Consider the following 21,551-nt stretch of genomic DNA (forward strand, 5'->3'; position numbering starts at 1 on the left):
GCAAGCATTAATATGAAGACGAGGCAAGCAAGTAAAGCGTAATGAATGCGGATTCAAACACAAACAAAATGTAACGCTGAGTGTGGTGACAACATTACATTTGTCACATCATGTCCAAAAGGTAGACGTAAATTAACGTAAAAGCGCAAAAAATAGATAGGTCAACTTTATCACACTCTATGATGACAAGTACATCACAAACCTTCCCTTATGAAAATTAGTGTTGAATTTTAGTAGATATTCCATTGCCGTCCTATTGCTCAATCAACAAAATTTTTGTTGAAATATCATTGTCCCACTATTGCAGATTTGTTGACCAGCATTGAAAAGTGGCCACCGTGAAACCATTGTAATTTCATTTACCAGTTATTGCCTTGACTTTCTATGGAATTCCCATGGACGAACAATTGTATTTCCATGAAATGTAATGTGGAATACAACATTAAGTTTATGGATTGTAAAATGGAATGCAACAATAAGTTTATGGATTTTCAAGTGGAATGCAACAATAAGTTTATGGATTTTCAAGTGGAATGCAACATTAAGTTTATGGATTGTAAAGTGGAATGCAATATTAAATTTATGGATTGTAAGGTGCAATGCAACATGAAATTAACTAATGTTGATCTTCGCCATTGAGGCATGGCTTGGCCTCGGGACATCTTCAAGGTGCATTTTCTAGCTTTCCATTGCAAGGCCTCTTTCCCTGTGGTGTTATGAAAAGAAACAACTTCGTGATTAACAAAAAGCATGTGAATCATTCCTTTTATACAATAGTCCACAAATTTATTGAGCTTCAGGCTCTTTCATTTCTCTTGCCAGTACTGAGGAGATGATGTTCTTTATGTAGGAGAGGCTGGCAGAGGGAAACTTGGAGCATGTGTAGTCTGTAAAAGAAATACAGCATAAGATTACCGATGCATACAGGATTTTCTAGCTGTCTAATAAAATAATAACAAATTGAAGCCTTATGCTATGTTTAAGTACAGGCCACACCGCTAGTGTCAGTCATAAAACATCATCACACAGTAATTTAGCTACGTTGTGTACTTTGAGCCAGGGTCTGCAGTTATCAAGTGTGCACCACGATATTGTAAAGAGCAGAGGCAGAATGAAGATAAACATCTCAGTACTGGCACCAAGCTCTTTGGCATGCATAAAGAACAGGTCAGTGTGTTAGCAACTATTCATTGGAATTTTATATAATTCATTTGCACGTACAGGTAATCCTCTATAACGAAGCCAGTAAAACCAGCACTTTACTTCGTTGTATAAAAATTTCATTGAATGAAAATTTGACCTTTTATAAATTCATTTATCCTCACAGCAAATTTCTCTTACCCAAAAGGGTGCGTAAACCTTATCAAATTATCGGACAATCAGAAAAAATTAATTTCAATGACAAAAACAGTTGAAGCTTCACCCAAAAGTGGAAGCAATGATAGCAACACTAAAGTATCACAGCTATATGAAGGCTAATAAGCGTTGACATACAGCCTTGTTGCTAAGACACACTTATGGGTCCCCGAAATGGTCCGGACAAATTTTGTAGGCACGTGGGGCACAGCTACAGTAAAACATTCACACAACAATCTGTGTAAAGCATCTCACATTAGAGGGACCCCGAAATGATTTTGATGATTCTGTACAAACATACTGAGCCATTAGAGGATAGGTCCTTCTGATCATTATTTGACACATGTAAGTGCTCCGGTTAAAGCACATAATTTATTATAAGATTTCAAAAATTTACATTGCTGCCGATCACAGCACACCACTCGGCTGAATTTTCAGCCGCATCTAACCGTTTGATGTAAACTGTCCTAATGATGCTGGTAGGGCAAGCTATCGGACTGGCCGCCCAGCGCGCTTCATCAATAATTTTGTTAACTTTATGGTGAACCAATGTTGTTCTTAATAGTTGGAATGTTAGTTAATTTGTTTCTATAAAAAGAAAGTAACAGAAAGAGAATGCACAAGAAAAATTTGTCACTACACTCCTGGCGCACAGCAAGTGTCGTCTGCTTGTGTTGCAACATGCTCCATTTTTACGAGAGCTCCGCAGTCATTGTCGGTCTCAGTCCTTTCGCAAGAAACACGATTCGCCTTTGTTACGTTGAAGGCTGAAAACGTAGTAACTGGCAATGTCGAGCTGCGACACCATGTTTCTCTGCAAGGCAGCAGACGAGCGAAGTGGCTGCAGTGCATCGGACTGTCGATATCGAATCGGCGCCAGGATTTGCACGTTTGCAGCCGTCACTTTATACCGGAGGATTACTAAAAACCACAATAGAGTTTCGCGAGTCCGGTATTTGGGTAAATGCAAGCACAAGGAGACAGGGCCTGGCCGTTTGACTGTGCCGTTTCACAGGATGAGCAGAAGCACAAACTGCACGGCGCAGCCACCTGATGGCACAGAGCTTGACCAAAAACAGTAACAGTAACAAAGTATATTCTTCCTTGCTGCTGGTGTAAATATTTTGCCCGAGCGTAATCGTTAACATGTTTTTGTAAATGCTTAAATTGTTTTACGCCGAGACAGAGCAATATTAGCTCGCTGTTTGGCTGGTTAAGCTCTGCGCCAACAGGTGGCTAGACAGTGCAGACCAATCAGTCCGCTCAGCTGTGGTTACCGGAATGCCAGACACATTCGGTGTTGCGACAGACTGCTCAGAATGCGCTCTGCTTCGATAGCTCTCGCTTGGGGTCGACTGCCAAGCAACTGGTGGAGAGGTTGGAGAGGCTTCGCGCACTCGGTCTTAGAGAACTGGAAGTAGATGGCACGACGTGCCGTCCTGACGCAGAGCCAGTGAAGGCGGAGCTTAGCCCTGATCACTTGGCAAACAAGTTGAGGAGAAAACGCATGGCTACGGAGGAGGGTAACTTGTAATCGTCAGTGGCTCTCTTAATACGCAAGGCTTCACACAAATTGTGGTGTGAATGATTAAGTTTAGCTGTATCCTACGCGTCTACAAAATTTGTCCGAACTGTTTCAAGGGCCCGTTAAGAGAACTTTAGCCAATTACAAGTTACCCTCCTCCATAGCCATGCTTTTTCTCCATCTCATTCGCCAGGCTAAGCTCTGCCTTCACTGGCTCTGCATTGTGATGGGACATCCTGTCACCTCCTTCTAGTTGTCTTGAGCCAGCGCACCAAGCCTCTCAAACTTCTCCGCCAGCTGACTGGCAGTCGATCCCAAGCGAGCTGTCGAAGCAGCATGTGTTGCGAGCATTCTGTCGCAATGCCAAGCGTGTTTGGTTTTCTGTTAACCACAGGTAAGATTTGGAGATTTTGATGGATAGGTGGAGGCGTACACTAAATCATCTTCGTGCTACTATTGCTGTGATAAGGAGCTTTTAGCCTAGACGTCCGTGAGTGGCCTGATCGCTCTGTACGGTCCAGCTACCTGGTGGTGCCGAGCTTGACCAGTCAAACTAAAAGCTAATATTGCTGTGCTAGCGCATATCTCTTGCTAAGTAACGCACGAGGAGATGCGAATTTTTAAAATAATGTTCCAAGACTGGAATTTGGAGTTGTACCACTAGGACTGACGTACATACCAATCACAGCTCGGATACGAATAGGGTCCAAGGCCTCCTTGAATGGCTGGTTTAAGTGCAAGTTTCTCTTCTCACCCAGGAGCGGTTCGTCCCGTAGCTCCTCTGGGGTGAATACATTCCACAAAAGAGCCCTGGCAAATCTGCCAAGGCCACTTTCGCATGCTTAGCATAGCTTCTCTAGGGTGCCTTGTTCAACACTCACACCGGCTCCAATGTCCACCTGGGAACATGAAAAAAAATATCATGTGGGAGCTGTATAGCCCATGACCTTTTGCAGAGTAAGATTCAGAATTTGCTGGCAATGACATACCTAACAAAAAATTAAATTATGCTGTTTTACATGCCATAACCACGATCTGATTATGAGGCACACTGTAGTGGGGGACTCCTGAATAATCTGGACCACCTGGGGTTTTTAACGTGCATCTGTATCTAAGTACACTGGCGCTTTTCCATTTTGTCTTTATTGAAATGCAGCCGCTGTGGCCGGGATTCGATCCCGCGACCTCATGCTTACCAGCCCAACGCCATAGCCACTAAGCAACCACAGCGGGTGACACATCTAGGAACAAATAGCTAAGTTTAAAGGAGAAAAACAATGCGGTAACCTGCAGCAGTTACTGACATGACTTACAGCAGCAAGTTGTTTTTCATCGACTATCATTTTGCTTTATCATTTCTACACTTAAATAAAAAATAAAGATAACTTCCTTTATGCTTTATTTGGCTTATTATCTGTTGATTTCACATGATTGTGTTTAACAAAATTGGGCCCCTCAGTTCCCTTTGTCTTTAATTTCATAATGAGGGTCTTGAATCAGGCAGGTTTGATGTCTTCAAATAGCATACAAGAGTTTATTGGTCAGCTGCCTGCTCATAAAGTTCACATATGCGTCACCATTGGCCAAAAGGATGGTCCACATCCAATGGATTGGCATGAATAGAACTGGCTAACACACCCACGGTTACACATAAACAAAATACCCAAGAATCTAGAAGTTGGAACAGTTGCCGCAGTAACGCAACTTGTAGTGAAGAGGTTGTGGGTTCGGCTCCCACAGGAGGCAAGTTTGGTTTTTCTGGCACTTTCTAATATCTAAACACAGCATAAAGGCAGAGGAAAAGCTCAAGTGCATACTACTCTGATAAGCACCATAGCCCTCAATATCAGGTGACACTTTTTTGTCATGTAACACCAAAGTGACCTCCATCAAGTGAAATTGTACAAGCTCATGACATTAAAGTTACTGTCTGGTGATGGTGTAAGTTATCAGTGGCTTAAAAGGATTTGAACGCAAGCTCACTGTTATGAATTCATCGAAGAAAACACGGATGAGAAAGGGAGACAGGACGAGTGCTTTTTGGCAATAGTAAGTACAGGTTCAGACACGGATGCTACACAGCACACATTATATTAGGACTATAAATGACGTTTCTAGCCAGAAACATAAATGCATAATTACAGTGAAGACAGTGACAAGTTTCCTCAGGCATCAACCCTAATGTGTGCTTTCACAGACAAAATTGATATGAAAAATGCAGCCTATCAATGAGAGGTCATCCTGCTTACTACCTTTTTAAATAAACAGCAATTTCTGATGATGCATTGCTATACCAATGTGCATGTTCCTGCCTTTGACTTGAAGAGACTTGGAGCTTGCAGAGAACAAGTTTAAGGATAGTGCGAAAAATTCATTTTTCTGACAGTACCATTTAATGCATTTATGTTCGCTAGCTAAGACAGAGGATATGATAGATATATGCACCTTTGGGCAAGCAACAAAAGGCCCACTGTTTGTTTGGCTTGATTTACAACCTTGCCAAGTGCCGTTTTAGGTCGTTTTGACTAATTTGGGTGCTTCTACAAAATAAATTGGTTACAAAATTATGAAAGCAATCACTTATGGTTCTTTAGTATATCACAACAGACAGGTGCTTTTGGATTGCACCACAGTCAAAATGCAGCCACTGAGCCATGGCAGCATGTGAAATGAAACTGGAAGTGGATAAATGCACAAGTTACGCAGAATGAAAAAGCGATCACTCGCCACTTTGTTTATCTCATTGTGCTTCTGCTGTCCTTTTATAAGTTTTTGTGCTAGAGGATGCATGCACATTTTATTTCTTTTCTTTCGTCCTTTCATCTCTTGTTATATATTGAGCCTGTAGTACTAAACACGAGCGTTACTGTGCCATAAGGGTAGTGCAAACTGATTTTATGTTGATTCCTTCAGTACTGGGGTGGTTACGAGCCTCTTCAGTCAAGCAGAGCTGCTAGATTACGTGTATTTAGTAGCATGTCGCTGTCTACTAATGGCCGGCTCATCATCCTTACACAATACTGGGCAGCTCATTCCCACCAACTTACTCGTTTGATATTTACGAGAATCTGGAATTATTATTATTTTATTTATTGCATTCTGCCCAATTCTAACTAGACTGGCACAAGTAGTCGGGTAGCAAATACGTCGGTATCAATGCACTGCCCAATGCTGTGTAAGGGCACCAAGCAGGAAATTAGCAGACAGTGACATGCTGGTAAACACAAGTAATCTAGCAGCCCTGCTTGACTGAAGAGGCTTATAACCACCCTAGCAATGAAGCAATTACCTTAAAATCAGTTTAGACTAACCTCTATTTATTGGCACAGGAGCGCTCGTATCCATGCATTCCGTCTTTGGCGCCAAGAGGCTTCCTGAAGTGAGAAGATGTATTGTACATTTTGAGATCGGCGGAATAGCACTTCAATATCCTTTTTTCTCCCTTTAAGCAAAAAATTATTCTAACAAAGCTTTCTCAGTTTAATAACAACAGAATGAGCTATCACAAGAGGCAGTGTTTGCATATTTTTTTTCAATTCATTGTTAAATTAGCACACCGTATCAGCTTTCTTGAGTGGTCGTCACATGTGTACAGTATTGTACCATATTACGTCCAAGCATTTTTTTTTCAGCATTGCACAGGTCCTGACCATTTGCCTGATGCAAAATTTAAGCTTTTACTGGAAAAAATCCTAAATACAGGCCATTTTACTGCCTTTCAATGGCCTATAAAAATGTTAGAAATGGCTGATAATCGACGAATGCATTACGGTGTAAAACTTCTTTCTCTTCATTTACCTGAAAAATTTTGTTGTGCTTTCATAGGAAAGGAAGAGTGTTCTTACCAGCGCCTTTTATGACATAGTTTGGCACTTTGTGACCAAGTTCACATGGTAATAACGGAAGCAAAAACCTTTCCGTTGAAAAACATGTTTCATGAAATTAACTTCTTTCTTATTTTGAAGGGTCTTCAACTTTTTCAAAAGCAATGGCAAGTGGTCAAACACCAAGGTTAGGACAGCTGCTGACTGTATAATGTTGTGGCAACTTATGTTTAAAGGCTTTTTACCAGAAATGTAATCGTGTTTTTCTGCCATCCGCTTCATATGTTCCACTTCATCTTTTAATTCCCGATTTTCTTCTTGAAGTGCCTTTACCTGAACAGTACAGGTGCTGCACGGGTTGATCTGAAATAAAAAAAATCATCTATTTTTTTAAAGACATACAAAAACAATTGGTTTAGCAGTATCACGCGCACGAAAATTATCTGTGGGCAGTGCATTTTCACAGAATGTCTTCGAAGTTATCAACATAATGCCTTCTTACAAACACGCCTTAATTCAATATTGCCAATGGTAGTTGACAAACTATAAAAGCACCATTAAATCAGGCCTTTGGCAATACCAGTTATTCGGTTGCTTGATTCCCAACTTATTCAAAGATTAAAACTGGACAACCAGTGATCAGTCAGCCTGCATGGTTGTTTGATGAATAATGTTCGAATGTTCAGATGTCCCGATATTTTTGTTTACTCCACACCGTCGAACGGTTTCAATGGAAACCTTATTTAAAAATATATAAACACAGACAATGATCCCTTTAGAATAAAAGCAGGAACAGCGCAACACAGGGCGAGCGAGTAAAGAGCACAGCACAGAGCGCTGTCCTGTACTCTATGATGTGCTGTCCCTGTCTTTATTCTAAACATGAACCAACCAGCCCCACTGAACACAATGCTAACAATGATCACTTGCTTCATCATCATCAGCCTGGCTACGCCCACTGTGGGGCAAAGGCCTCTCCCATACTTCTCCAACTACCCCGGTCATGTGCTAATTGTGGCCATGTTGTCCCTGCGAACTTCTACTCTCATCCGCCCACCTAACTTTCTGCTGCTCCCTGCTACGCTTCCTTTCTATTTGAATCCAGTCCGTAACCCTTAATGACCATCAGTTATCTTCCCGCCTCATTACATGCCCTGGCCAGGCCCATTTCTTTCTTGATTTCAACTAAGATGTAATTAACTTGTGCTTGTTCCCTCACCCAACTTGCTCTCTTATCCCCCTTAATGTTACACCCATCATTCTTCTTTCCATAGCTCGTTGCATCGTCCTCAATTTAAGGAGAACCCTTTTCATAAGCCTCCAGGTTTCTGCCCCGTAGATGGGTACTGGTAAGACACAGCTGTTACACACTTTTCTCTTGAGGGATAATGGCAACCTGCTGTTCACGATCTGAAAATGCCTGCCAAACGCACCCCAGCCCATTCTTATTCTTCTGATTGTTTCAGTCTCATGATCCGGATCCACGGTCACTACCTGCCCTAAGTAGATGTATTCCCTTACCACTTCCAGTACCTCGCTGCTTAATTATCGTAAACTACTGTTCTCTTCCGAGACTGTTAAGCATTAGTTTTCTGCAGATTAATTTTTAGACCCACCCTTCTGCTTTGCCTGTCCAGGTCTGTGAGCATACATTGCAATTGGTCCCCCGAGTTCCTAAGCAAGGCAATATCATCAGCGATTCGCAAGTTACTAAGCTATTCTCCATTAACTCTTATGCCCAATTCTTATGCTGTGTCAAGTCCTGTACATTTGTGAGCCAATTTGTATTTGTATTTACTTATACAGAAAGAAGTGGCGAGCATGGCCAGTACTTTGTAGCGATGCCTTTTCTCGATGCCAATGCCTTTCAGTGCTTTTCGCATTTATGAGTGGCCTCTTTTAAAGCTCCGCCCGATACACAGCCTCGCTTGACCACGCACTAAAGCGAAGAGCACTGAAAGGCATTGTTATCGGGAAAAGGCATGGAGGAAGGAGAGCGTAGGAGAGGCGCCGGCCAACACAGACGTCTTGGAGGTAGTGTGACGGAAGTCGCATGCTGTTTTTCGCAATGCAGCACTGGTAATGGTGCCCCAAATGAAAACCTTGCCATAGCAACCATGCCCCTTAAGCTCTCGCTGCTGTGCTAGGCCTCTGAAAAGTGAAATAAGCTTGTTCGACCCGCGTCTTTCTCGCAGCACATTATGTTCGCAAGACAAGCTGACTTTGAAGCGACGTGTGTAAGCTTGAAAGATGTTTTGGGTCTGTGAGTGCAAGTGTCAGCAACAGACATACTCAAGTATTTGCGGTGCAGGTCTTTGTCATCTTCTTCAACATGCCCCAGATGGGCACAGGATCGCGTCTTCTTCACTAAAACTGATCAAGAAGTTTCACAGGCATTGTTCTGATGCGCATCACCAGCACACACTTCTGGCAGCTCATAGCAATGCAAGTTCAAAGCTCGTGCCTAACTATTCTGGCGAGCTGATTGGAGGCACAAAGGGAGATGGCACACCAACATGGCTGCATTTCCGGCTTCAAAAATGTGGGGTGCGAGACCGGGCTAGTTGGTATTCCATGGTGAAGTAACTAGCGCAAGAGTGGACACAAAAAGGCGACAAGGACAGGCGCTTGTCCTTGTCATCTTTTTAGTGTCTCATTGTCTCATGTCCACCCTTGCGCTAGTCACTTCTTCAAAAATGTGACGTCAAGCCCTCCTACTTTGTTTCTTTCCTCCATGGGAAAAGGCATTGCTACAAAAACCGGCCCATGCTTGTCTTTACTAAGTAAGTCTGGTTAAGTACCAACCTAGTTTACATAATGAGCTTATTCGCAACCAGTGATAAATGAGGGTTAGTTATTAAATTTACAAACAACTTTTTTGGTAATAGTGTAATGAACAGCCAGCTATGTCATCAAACCTTTCAATCTCCCTCCTGTACTATATATACAGCTTGTCCCACCTAGCTTGAGCCAAAGTTTTAAAAATGAAAGGCACTCCGGACGCAAGTTGAACCAAATTCATAATGTTGGCACTGTTCTAGAGTTACTCGGGCTGTTTTTTTATTTTCCCCTTAACTAACGGATTATTTATGTTTAATTAATCAACTTTTTAAGTATTGGCTGCAGACCCCAAGTGTGAGATGCAAAGTTGTAGAGCATTTACAGAAACCTCTCAACAAATTGTTTCCAACACGGTATATTTCACATGGCCCCTTTTTCCGCGTTCCAAAGAAAGCCCACAACATATGAAAAAATACCACGTGGCGGGGCACTTGTGCACTGTTACTGTGCTGCTCTGATGCGTGCGATGGATGAACAGTGTCGGCAGCAGTGAGACTGGCCCGCAAGAGGGTGTTATGCCTGGTGTAGGTAGCCGGGCATGCGGCTGTTATTGCAGGACGGTGCAAATGCATGCTGCTGGCCAAATGTTGCCAAAGCTATAAAGCATCTAAGGCCACAAAAGAGAAAAGATGAAAGCAGCATTTTGATTCTGCTTGAAAGAAGGAAAGGGCGAAGTGCGTGGGAATGATGGAAAGCAATTACTGCTGCTGCAATTTTGCCTTTGTACACAAATGACCTTGTAAAAGTTTTCAAATTGAACGATGATGCTACAACTTTAAACCTTAGGGCTCGAATAACAGCGGATAAGTCGCATGCGGACAAAACTAACTAATGGTAAAAAAACCTTGGCTATATTCAAGGAAGATTACACATGTATTCTTCAGACAACTCTTTCCATACTGGCCCCGTCTGCTCTCCTTCTCGCACTTACTGTCTACCAGACTTTTTTTTTATCTCGCACCCCACGGATGCACATCACTTTGTGGTCACAGTATCGGGTGGCCGCGTCTGGCTTCACACTTGTGCACCGTCACCAGCGTGTCAGTCCCCGAGAGAGTGCGCCCACAGGCTGTGCCAGTTTACCCGATGTAGATCATACCTTATGTACCTCGTCTGAACCAATTCCAGCGAACTGCAATGTTGGCGGCGAGGACTTATGGAGTCGCCATCTGTCAGAAGCTCCTCCCTTGCGTAGTATGAGATCACGCGGCGCACTCCTCATAGGTTTCGCTTACAGCGCTAAAAAAAAACACCACGTGGCGGCCCTCCTCAACATTTATGTAAGTACTCTCACAATGAGGGAAGTTTTTGACTGTCGATATAATAATCTTGGGCAAACTGAAAGCACAGAATTGTTTACAGACGCTATCTCTTTGCCGAATACATATGTACAGTGAGCGCCACTGCACGCGGTCGCCAGGATGGAGTCTCCCTAATTGCGTGAAAGGTAGGCAAATGCTGCAAATAAACTATGTGAAATATGTTCTTATAGTGGGCTGTCTGTGTAACCAAATGGGGCATAACAGAATGAAGCCTCAATGCAGCGATCGCACGGGTTCGCAGCGACCAACTGCACGTCTGCATGCATGTCTGTGAACAATGTTTTGCTTTCGCTGTGAGCGCGTTTTCGCACCGTGCCGTGAGCTTTAGGCTGCAGCATATGAGCATTTTACAGTACAATGGCAATCTTTCTTGCATGGACGCTATCACAACTGTTCAAAAATAATTTTGTGATAGAGATTTCGACACCTACGGTGACTGTGATGTGCCATCGCAACGATTAAATCTTTTTTTGTCTTCTAAATTCTTGGGCGTTCCAATATTATTTCTCAAGTTGCATCGCACTGTATGCTTATCGGTCTTCTCAGCGTGCAATTTCCCTGTGCTTCTTCTTCGTAATCCAGTGCAATAATTCATAACACAAACGTGACATGCCATAACACAAACGTGACATGACAGGATATGCCATGCCTTTTTTTTTAATGTGCTTCTTGCCGCTCCCTTTCCGTTCCAGTGAACTTGCCAGTATCTAACGTCAACAAGTTCATAGACCAAAACCGTCATGACATTAGCTAGGCAGTGGGCGCGGGCAAGCTTCTCGGTGTGCGTTTTCTGCTACTCACCGAACATCGCGCAATCCTGACACCATAGCAGAAATCTTCCTCGCACCTGTTTGCTGCATACCGGAGTTGTAGGTGATGGCTGTCTGCCACTTCTAAGTTTCGCGAGTCAAGCTTCATGTGGCTCTTTGTTCTGTGGCTACGTGTGAATAAGGCTGACACCAGGCTCCACTGCGTACGTCCGGCACAACGGCACCGAGCAGCAGCCTACCATGCTGCACGCTTCCAAAGGCAGCCACTACCTATTAGAGTACTTTCAAATGTTGTCAAGCGGTAAAGCCTCACCACTTAATCAGAACTGTAGCACAGGTGGCACTTTAAACTTTCATTTTCAGCTCGCTTCGGTGCTTCCAATGCAGCCGATGCGGCCACTGTGTCTACGTGACCTCTCATGTCACGTCACGCCGATGGTGGCATGAGCTTTTCCAGTGGTGGAGCTCGCCCCCAATATCCAGAGCTCCTCAGGCACACATATCCCTGCGTGTTCTCTACAGCAACGCTATTCAGCTGTGACCAACGTTGAGCAGCGGATATGGCTTACTCCAATGAGGAAAGGGAGGATATGGTTTTGGCTCTAGGCGCGTCAAGTGGACATAGAAGGCGTGCACTTTAGCTATTTCCACACTGGCATCCAGGTAAGCATCTGAGCTCAATGATGATTGTGCATGCATATGAAACGCTGAGACAGACTGGGACTTTTACGAAGAAGCAACATAAATCTTCAATCCTGGGCGAGGACGTGGAGATACGATACTGTGTCAGTTTTCTTCAGACCCACATGCAAGTGCTCGTAGTGTGGGTGCTGAAGCTGGAGTGCCAAATTCTTGAATGTGGAGAGTACTTAAGAAGAGGCAGCCTCATTCATACCACATGCAGCTGCACCAGATGTTGGAGCCCCGCTATTTCAAAAATCGAAAGCACTTTGCAAACTGGATTATAATCAAGGTGGAAGATTATCTTCCGCCGGGCTTTGCCAACAAAACACTGTGGACTGATGAAGCTACCTTCTCATGTAATGCCCACGTGGACATCCACAACACTCACTATTGGAGCAACGAAAACCCTCACTGGGTTTTGAAGACATTACCAATATCAGTGGTCGGTTAACGTGTAGTGTGGAATTTACGGTGGCACTATCATTGGCCCCCTGTTTTTTAATAACATGCTTACAGGCGAAACATATGAATGACATCCTTGATGGGGCGCCTGAGGATTTTCTTTGCCGAGTTCCATTGGCTAGGATCAAGGATATTTGGTATCAGCATGATGGTGCTCATGCACACGGCAGCAGCAAAGCTTGCAAATGGCTGCATGAATTATTCCTGCAGCAGTGTATTGGACAGCATGGGCTCATTGCTTGGCCAGCGTGGTCGCCAGATTTAACTCCCTTGCTTTCTTTCTCTGGGGCTACATCAAGGATCAAGTATACCCGACACCAACTACAACATCAGAGAACCTAAAAGAAAAAGTAAGACAAGTTTGCAACTCCATCCCTGATACCATGATCAAGAACGGCTTGGAAAATGTGCCTATGAGATGGTGACCTCTTCGAACATGCATTATAATCGAAAGGCACTTTTTGGATTGAAGGTCACTGCAAAATCACTCCGGCCCTAACGCCGCCTCCCCGCCCAACTCCATTACACTCCATCGGCAGGCCGCCAGCTCGTGTCCATTTCAAAAATAAAAAAGAAATAAAGCTATCTTCTTGTTCTCTTTCGTCTCCTTAGATGCTTTATCGCTTCGGCACCGCTCAGCCAGCAGCATGCATTTGTGCCGTCGTGCGATAAAAGCCGCACGCCCAGATACCTACACCAGACGTAACCCCCTGTCACGGGCCAGTCTCGCTGCAGCCGACGTCTTCATCCATCGCAAGCTTGAGGGCAAGCAACACAATAACAGTGCACCATTGCCCCGTCACATGGTATTTTTTGATATTTCGCAGGCTTTCTTTGGAATGCGGAAGAAAGGAGCACGTGAGATATATCGTGTGAGTGTGTGTCCTTTTTTTTTGGGGGGGGGGGGGACTTCGAGAAAGGATTTGATAACGTTCCTCATGAACGCCCGTTTCTAAAACTTTCATGCGTTAATTCTTTTGCTTTTGAATGGATTTGTGACTTTCTAACTAACCGCCAGCAATTCGTGCGCGCCAATAAACAGTCTTCTGCCTACCTTCCTGTCAGCTTCGGCGTGCCTCAGGGCACGATCCTAGGCCCACTATTATTCCTAATATATATCAATGATTTAACGAGTGATATTTCTTCTAACATCACACTTTTTGCAGACGACTGCATGCTACATATATCGTCCAATTAACAACCTGTCTGACATTCACTCCCTTCGGTCTGACTTTCAACGGTTCGAAATCTGGTGCAACGAGTAGCTCATGTCACTAAACACAAATAAAACATCACTACTTTCTTTTCATTGCCAACAATATTACTCATCACTGAATTATTTGATCTATAACTTCGCAATTTCATGTGTAAGTGCGTACAAGTACGTAGGTGTTCATTTGTCATCACATTTAACACGGTCCTTTCATACAATGCACACTACTAATGAAGCTAACCGCGTTCTTGGTTGTTTACATCGTAACCTTTATCTAGCACATCCTTCTGTCCTACTTCTCGCCTATCACACAATAATCAGACCAAACTGGAATACACATGTACTGTTTGGGACCCTCACCAAAGTAACCCTAATAAAATGCTAAAATCTGTACAGAACCATGCAGCCAGATTCATTTTCTCAGAATGCTCATACCATTCTAGTCTCATCAAACTAAAATCTCGTGCAAACCTTGGAAGTCTTTCAGCACGCCGCAGAATAGCACGTCTGTGCCTATTGTTCAAGTTTTATCACACGTCACCTTGTACTCCTGCCATCAAGTCAGCACCAATCACGAAACAGCTGTATACCCACCATCTGCTCGAACCACTGTGAATCTTTCTTCATTTTTTGTCAAAACATTACAAGATTTGAATTACCTTCCCTCTGACGCTGCGCTCCTCTCCAGTAGCACCGACTTCAATACAGTAATAAAAAAAATTGGATATAACACTTAATGCATTTGTAAATAGCCCACCCCTCATGTAAAATCCCTTTAGTGGGGCCTTTGCGATATTGTAAACAAATAAATATTACTTCTTTTTCATAAATGCGTGACCATCCACCTGTAGAAGACCGGCAGCTCGAAATACGAATGCCTTACAGTGTGAATGCCCCTGACACGCTTCGGCCTCCGCGGCCCCAACTCACGGGCCGCCCTGCTTCCAGCTTTGATCCTCCCGCACCCCTTGGGTGCCCTGGAGAACCTGCGCCGCCTCTTTTGTTATAATCTCAAGTGCACTTCTGAAGCGTTCGTTTGCCGGTTACATGTCCCCTCCGGGAGCAGTGCTTGTAAAAAATCCTCCAATCACTTGTCGCGACGATAAAAGCGGCCCGCGACTTTTATGCGACACCAGTCAGAACTTTGCTGAAATATCGAGCAGAAGGAGTGATAAGCGGGCAAGCTGGCACGAATTTGTGGCTAGGCTGTATTACATTGCGCTGCTCGGGCATACGTATGAAAAATGTCAAGGTCTAGCACACAAACTGGTCGCGTCGATCATATTCGCTATGAGATGTTTTTTGTTTTTTTCCGTGTCTTAGTGATCAATTGATTGTACGCGCAACACGCTACACCGGCAACCTGGACAGCGCATAAAATTTTCTGAGAAAGGTTCCGTGTAACGTGCCTTTAGTTGGGATGCATCATGTAACCACGCAAACGAAAACGGACGAGGAAAGAAACACACAGGACAGGCGCGGATGTTTCATCGTCCGTTGTCGTTTTCGCGGTTACATGATGCATTCCAATATCGACCACCAACGAGCCCGCCTCTCCCTGTTAAATATGTTACTTTAGTGGGGACAGCCGTCAAAAAAAACACGAGATGTACTCACCGAAGGCAAGGAGTACTGCCGGGTCCGGTGGCGCTCCTTCTTTCCAACTGATGAGTTGAATACTTCTTTAATTGACCCCTGCTGCGATATGAGACGGAAGGCCACATCCGTGTCGGCCAAAGCATTCACGGGATACACGTCCCACTTGTTATCGTCAACTCACTTCGCAAGGACGTGAGACATCTTACGCTCCAGCTGTCTGAGCAAACAAACGCACGTGCAGAGGCCGGAACATAAAATAAAGAACCAACTTGACGGGAGACAACTAACAAAAAATACGTACGAAATGGCGACGGAAAAAATGCAAACACGACGCAAACGAAAGAGATGGTGTCAGTGTTTCCTGCTCACTTTTTAGATATGGCTGTGTTTGGCTTAAAATTATTTTTTTAAAAAACTCATAACAAAAAACTTGAAACAAAACTTTAATAAATGTTTGCGGCCCTGTGAGCCACACAATATTGCCTAATACTATAAAATGCATTTTCCAGACCTACCTCTTGGATACGCTGATCTAACGTTTCACTGTTGAGTCATTGAGCGTCGAGGCAGTTGACCGTCTGGCAACGCTTTAGGTTTTCTAGCCAGCGGGTGCACTACTACGTGATTGTATGACTACTCCGCTGTACTCCGCATTCGCCGTTCGCTATGTTTTACTTGGGTGTTGCGCTCTATATTTTATCGTAAAGTAATCGTGCAAGGCCCAGCGCCGTTCACGAATAATGTCGCCGAGAAGACAATTCGGAAATTACTTATGGGACCCGTCCATCGACGTGCCCATACGCTCAAAATAGGTTCAAAAAACGTTCCTCAGTAGGTGCTTCGTCTGCCGCGTTGGACAGTGAACTGGTTTCTACTGATGCAAGTGAACAGAGTTTCTGCGAAAACGAAGCAGACGCTGACGCAGGCCGCATCGCACCATCCCCTTCAATTGACGCTGCAACTGAAGACTGTCATCCATTGGAAAGCACGCATGAAACCTTGTCTACCTCGTCGTCTGAGAGCAGCGAATCGGAATGTGACGCTGATTGCGCTGACGTGTATCCTGACCCCGGCGAGCAGCATTTTCCGAGAGGCTGGAAGGATGACTTGGTAAGCGTTGTGGTGTCAGGCGTAATTTCCAGATATTATTTTGTTGCTGTGACGTCTTATTTTGCCCCGCTGTAACGCCTGCCGCAGGGTATCTCCTGAAGCTTATGCAGCGTAGTGACCGAGTCATATAGTGAAAATATTGACGTGATGGAATGAAGTAGGGAGCGTACCGATGCGATCATTGCTCGCAGCAGTTATTTCTCCCAATTAAGGAGAAAAACCACGCTGTTAAATTCATATTACTGATGTAAACACAGTTTACATCAGTAAACTGTGTTTACTGATGGTAAAGCATTAGTAAACCGGTGCTGGTAAAGTGGAGCTGAGGCAGGAACAGAGCACCGCAGAGCCTTAGAATACGTAATGTGCTGATGGAATTTCCTAGGGTTTTCCTTTAACGTTCAGGCGTTGTCTTGGCGCCTGTTCTAGCATATATACATAATGCGTGCGTGCGTTCGTGTGTGTGTGTGTGTGTGTGTGTGTGTGTGTGTGTGTGTGTGTGTGTGTGTGTGTGTGTGTGTGTGTGTGTGTGTGTGTGTGTGTGTGTGTGTGTGTGTGTGTGTGTGTGTGTGTGTGTGTGTGTGTGTGTGTGTGTGTGTGTGTGTGTGTGTGTGTGTGTGTGTGTGTGTGTGTGTGTGTGTGTGTGTGTGTGTGTGTGTGTGTGTGTGTGTGTGTAATTTTGTCGTGTTGTGGCCAAAGCCTGCTTTTTTTGGGGTTGTTTGCAAATGAAGCCCTCAAATCTTCCTTGAACATCTGTCGTTATTTAATAGTACTCCAAAAGTACATGTTAAAAATATCTGCTGTCACGAAGCACACATTTCATGGCAAGACAGTGCTTAGGCTCACTGTGCTGCATGTACCATGGCTGCTTTAAAGAGGTTTCTTTGGTGGCCATCTGGTGTTCACCATGCACAGTTGGCATCTGCATTATTTCGAGGCAGGTTCACAAAGTAAAAGGGGTAGCTTAAAATGGTGCATTAAAGTTGCTTGCCACGTTAAGTAACATGTTAGCCAGTATACTCGGTGCCACAAGATAACTCATGAAGCCCTTGTCATGGCAGGACTTTCTGTCCAATTTACTGTGCAGGTAACAAAACAGGCATCTACAAGTGTATGATTGTAATGTTGTACTTTTTCTAACACCACCATTGTTTGCTACCATTCCTCTCTGCTTAGGATGAAGACCTGTTTCCTGGAGCCAAGCTTACGAAAGCCGAAAGCCTCTTAATGGTCATGGCCCACAGCTTGCGCCATGGCTGCTCAAAAGAAGCCACCGATAGCTTACTGCAGCTTCTCAGAGCTCACTTGCCAGAAGGTGTCGCATACCCAACATCAAAGTATACTTCTTTTTTGACACTTTGCCGGATCCGAAAAGCAGTATGCTAAGCACTTATACTGTAGTGTGTGCTCTGGGTATATTGGTGAACTACCAGAATTACCAGGAAATGATGTGGTTGGCAGTCAGTGCAATGTGAACTATGCGAGTGGCAGCTTACTGAAAAGCTCATCATTTTTTCTTGTAATAGATCTGAAGGGCCAAATTCCAGATGTGTTAGAATCAGGAAAGCTGCAATGCAGTAGAACAGGCACTTCCTTTGATGTGTGTGACATCACAAAAAGCTATCAGTACAAGTTGCCTGTGACTTCGAATGACATTACATTGACATTGAATACTGACGGTGTGCCCCTTTTCGAAAGTTCTGAAGCGAGCATGTAGTCTCTTCTTTTGATGATTAGTGAACTGCCATGCAAAGAATGTGCACAGACTCTTTTGTTGTCTGGGCTGTGGTTTGGCACAGGGAAGCCATCAATGAACTCTTTTTTGATACAGTTTGTGAAAACAATGAATGAAATATTATCCACTGGAGTTGTTTGGAGGGACAGCAGGGGTGTATCGCTAAGTCAAAGACATTTCCTGGTCCCCGTACAGTAGACAGCGTTTCTAAATGTGAACTAACTAGTATGACACAATTCAACAGTGCTTATGGTTGTGCATTGTGTGAGGACTCTGGGTAGGTTGTTTCAAAAGGAAATGGGTTTTGTCGTGTGTGTCTGCCAAGTGCTTCTGCAAACAAGCTCAGAACACGAGCCATTTTTGTACCATGCACAAAAGGCCGTGCAGGCCCCTAGTTGTGGCATCAAAGTAGCAAGTGTGCTGACACTTCTTTCATTTTTTTTTTCATTTAGTGAGGCCTTTGTAGTACACTACGTGCATGCCGTTTGTTCTGGTTTTGTTCGGGCAACAATGTTTATGTGGCGGAAGTCCAGACAGTGCCACCGATTTCATCTATGCCGACATCTTCCTGATGCAGACAAATGTCTTCTGAGCCTCGCCCCCATATGGGAGCTCACGAGGCTGCCAAGGTCTTTAAAGGACATAAAGGAGTGGAAAGCTGCCGGTTGGAGGAATTGGCTGCTGTTTTGTTCCCCAGTCACATTAATAGGACGCATTCTAGAAAGACAGTACAACCATTAGTTGAAATTTTTTGTGATCATGCATTACCTTCTTGACCCTTGCATCTGCATTCAGAAGCTTGCTACAGTTAGGAGAAAGATGAAGTTTCTTCTTGAGTACCAGGAATTGTACGGTATCAAGTACGTGACATATAATGCTCTCCTCTTTTGCATGTTGTCGACAGTGCCGTAAACTGGGGTCCTTTGTGGAGTCACCCTCTTTTTCCATTTGAATTTATGAATGGTACACTTAGACGCTAAGTCAATGGCATCAGATATCCACAATTTCAGATTGCCAACTGTAGCTGGCAAAATTAGATGTTTGCGTAATATTTTGTTTGAGATAAGTGAGTGATGGTTATCCAAATGGCATGGTGAAGTAACATTTTCCTTAAACTACATAATAAAAGATGAGTAATATGAGATGCCATCAAAGGGCTTTAGACTTGCTTTAGCTATTCGCTGTCTGGAAGTTGCTCACAAGACCTTACAGTCACTTTCATCGCTTGTTACAAAATGAATACTACAGCTGCATTTTGTTTTTCCAATACCATAGAAAATGTTACATTACCTTGCAACAGAGTTCAGTTTTGTTGGAAAGCTCTATGGACTCTTTTGAATTAAGCACATCCTATTTAACCATGCTTGCTTTTGTTAAGTTATTACGTGATGTTGTGCCACATTTTTATGCTTTGTTATGATGTGTGCTGTGAGCAAAAGTGATATATACAGATTTTTTTCATGTATAGTATGCTTTTGTACACTTTTGCGATGCCTGTAAATAATAAAGAGCATTATATGTCTAGTTCCTTGAGTAATCGCTGCTTGGGGGAGTAGCACACAGGTTCACGAGTGGCCCCTCATATTATCACAAGCAATACATTGGAATCATGGGGTGGCACAAAACATGCGTTTCATTTTCTCTTCATTTGCTTATCCACGTCTGCAAATCTCAAAATTGGTGCAGCAACACTGTGTGGCCAACAGCAGTCATCATTTGCATGCTAGATCTAACTTGCAAAATATAGGTCTATTGGGGAATATATTATAAGTCCAAACAGTGTGACATATTTCAAATGAGCTTTTTCCTATGAGGACAAAAACACGTTTCTTATTAGACAATCACTTAGTGAAATAGCTAGGGTAATTGAAATGCACACTTGCAGCATGCTAACAAACATCATTAAACAGCATTGCACTTGTATCAATACAAGCAGGGTGCTTGTAAATCTGCGTATAGACACTTACATTTAATAAGAAACAAGCAGTGCAATAGAGTGAGAGGTGTATTTTCTTTCATATTGTAGCAGACGGCTATCCTGACTCCCTTTATGATACTCGTACTGTAACGAGTGTGACCTAGCTGATCCTCGGGCAACAATCACGATGGTTGTCAGTAATTTGCAGATAGTTGCTGTTGCCTTGTTGCAGTGTGCCTGTACTCTATCCTAATTTACACCTCTGGAATATTAAGAAAACATGGATGCCTGTTGAGAAAATGTAGAGCAGAAAAACATGGACAGACAAAAGAAACTAGATGACAAACAAGCATTCGTATCATTCTTTCTGTCTGTGTTTTCTCTGCTCAGTTTGTCAACATGTGGAACAACAAGCCCAAACAGCCACAAGCTGAAGAACGCCTGGCTTTCGTCATTCCATCTAATACCTGGTGTCACAGAGCCACTTTCGATTGCAATCAAGCCTGATATGGATCAAATTTCTTGATTGCAATTGACAGTGACAGCTGATAACACTGTCCAATTAAGTGATCCTCATGGAGTTTCAGGTGTTGCAGGTCCAAGGGACTTGTCAAATTTGTCTAATGTGCTGTAAAAATTTCAACATAAAACATTTTTTAAAGGAAAATATTTCGTTTGTCATTGTGAATAGGGCCGTTATTATCAGCTGATTGTATGACACTGTTCTCGACATATTCTTGCTCCTCATTATTATTCGCTCTATTATGCTATTCCTTCATTCTCTCAGTTTTCTGTTTCATTTCTATATTTATGATTTCAGTAGTCTTCAGTATGTAAACAATTGTCCTAAAAAAATTCAATGCTACTTATAGTGCTTGGATCCACACTAACCTTTGGCTAAGCATCGAGACACTGTATCAAACAAATGGTAGTCGCGATATATGATCATATACAAATATATGATATACGATATATGATCATATACAAATATGATCGCGATAAAGAGGCTCGAACGCGATGCGCATATTATTGATCCTAATGGAGCAAGATCACGATTGAAAGTGACCATGTGGTACCGGTGTAATCGCAACGTGAAAATACAACGAGAAATCAATTGGAAAGCATTCAACGGAAAAATCATTGGCAGTGCACAACGGAAATTCCGTTGAACTCTCGTTGTGGTGAGTCAACT

The 21,551-nt window shown here is 43.4% G+C and overlaps 2 long non-coding RNA genes across 2 annotated transcripts; one reads left to right on the forward strand and one right to left on the reverse strand.

The window, feature by feature from the left end:
• Window positions 1-228: 228 nt before the first annotated feature.
• On the reverse strand, window positions 229-15,883 carry LOC139052640 (uncharacterized). The gene is made up of 4 exons (XR_011510005.1): window positions 15,615-15,883; window positions 6,951-7,068; window positions 3,561-3,780; window positions 229-887 (listed from the first exon to the last, which is right to left on the reverse strand). It is a non-coding gene; the product is annotated as an uncharacterized lncRNA (long non-coding RNA).
• Window positions 15,884-16,420: 537 nt separating this feature from the next.
• Window positions 16,421-19,965, forward strand: LOC139052627 (uncharacterized). Its single transcript, XR_011509993.1, has 2 exons — window positions 16,421-16,706; window positions 17,883-19,965. It is a non-coding gene; the product is annotated as an uncharacterized lncRNA (long non-coding RNA).
• The last annotated feature ends 1,586 nt before the right edge of the window (window positions 19,966-21,551 follow it).

The sequence above is a fragment of the Dermacentor albipictus genome, unplaced genomic scaffold (assembly GCF_038994185.2).
Source record: "Dermacentor albipictus isolate Rhodes 1998 colony unplaced genomic scaffold, USDA_Dalb.pri_finalv2 scaffold_28, whole genome shotgun sequence".
NCBI lineage: Eukaryota > Metazoa > Arthropoda > Arachnida > Ixodida > Ixodidae > Dermacentor > Dermacentor albipictus.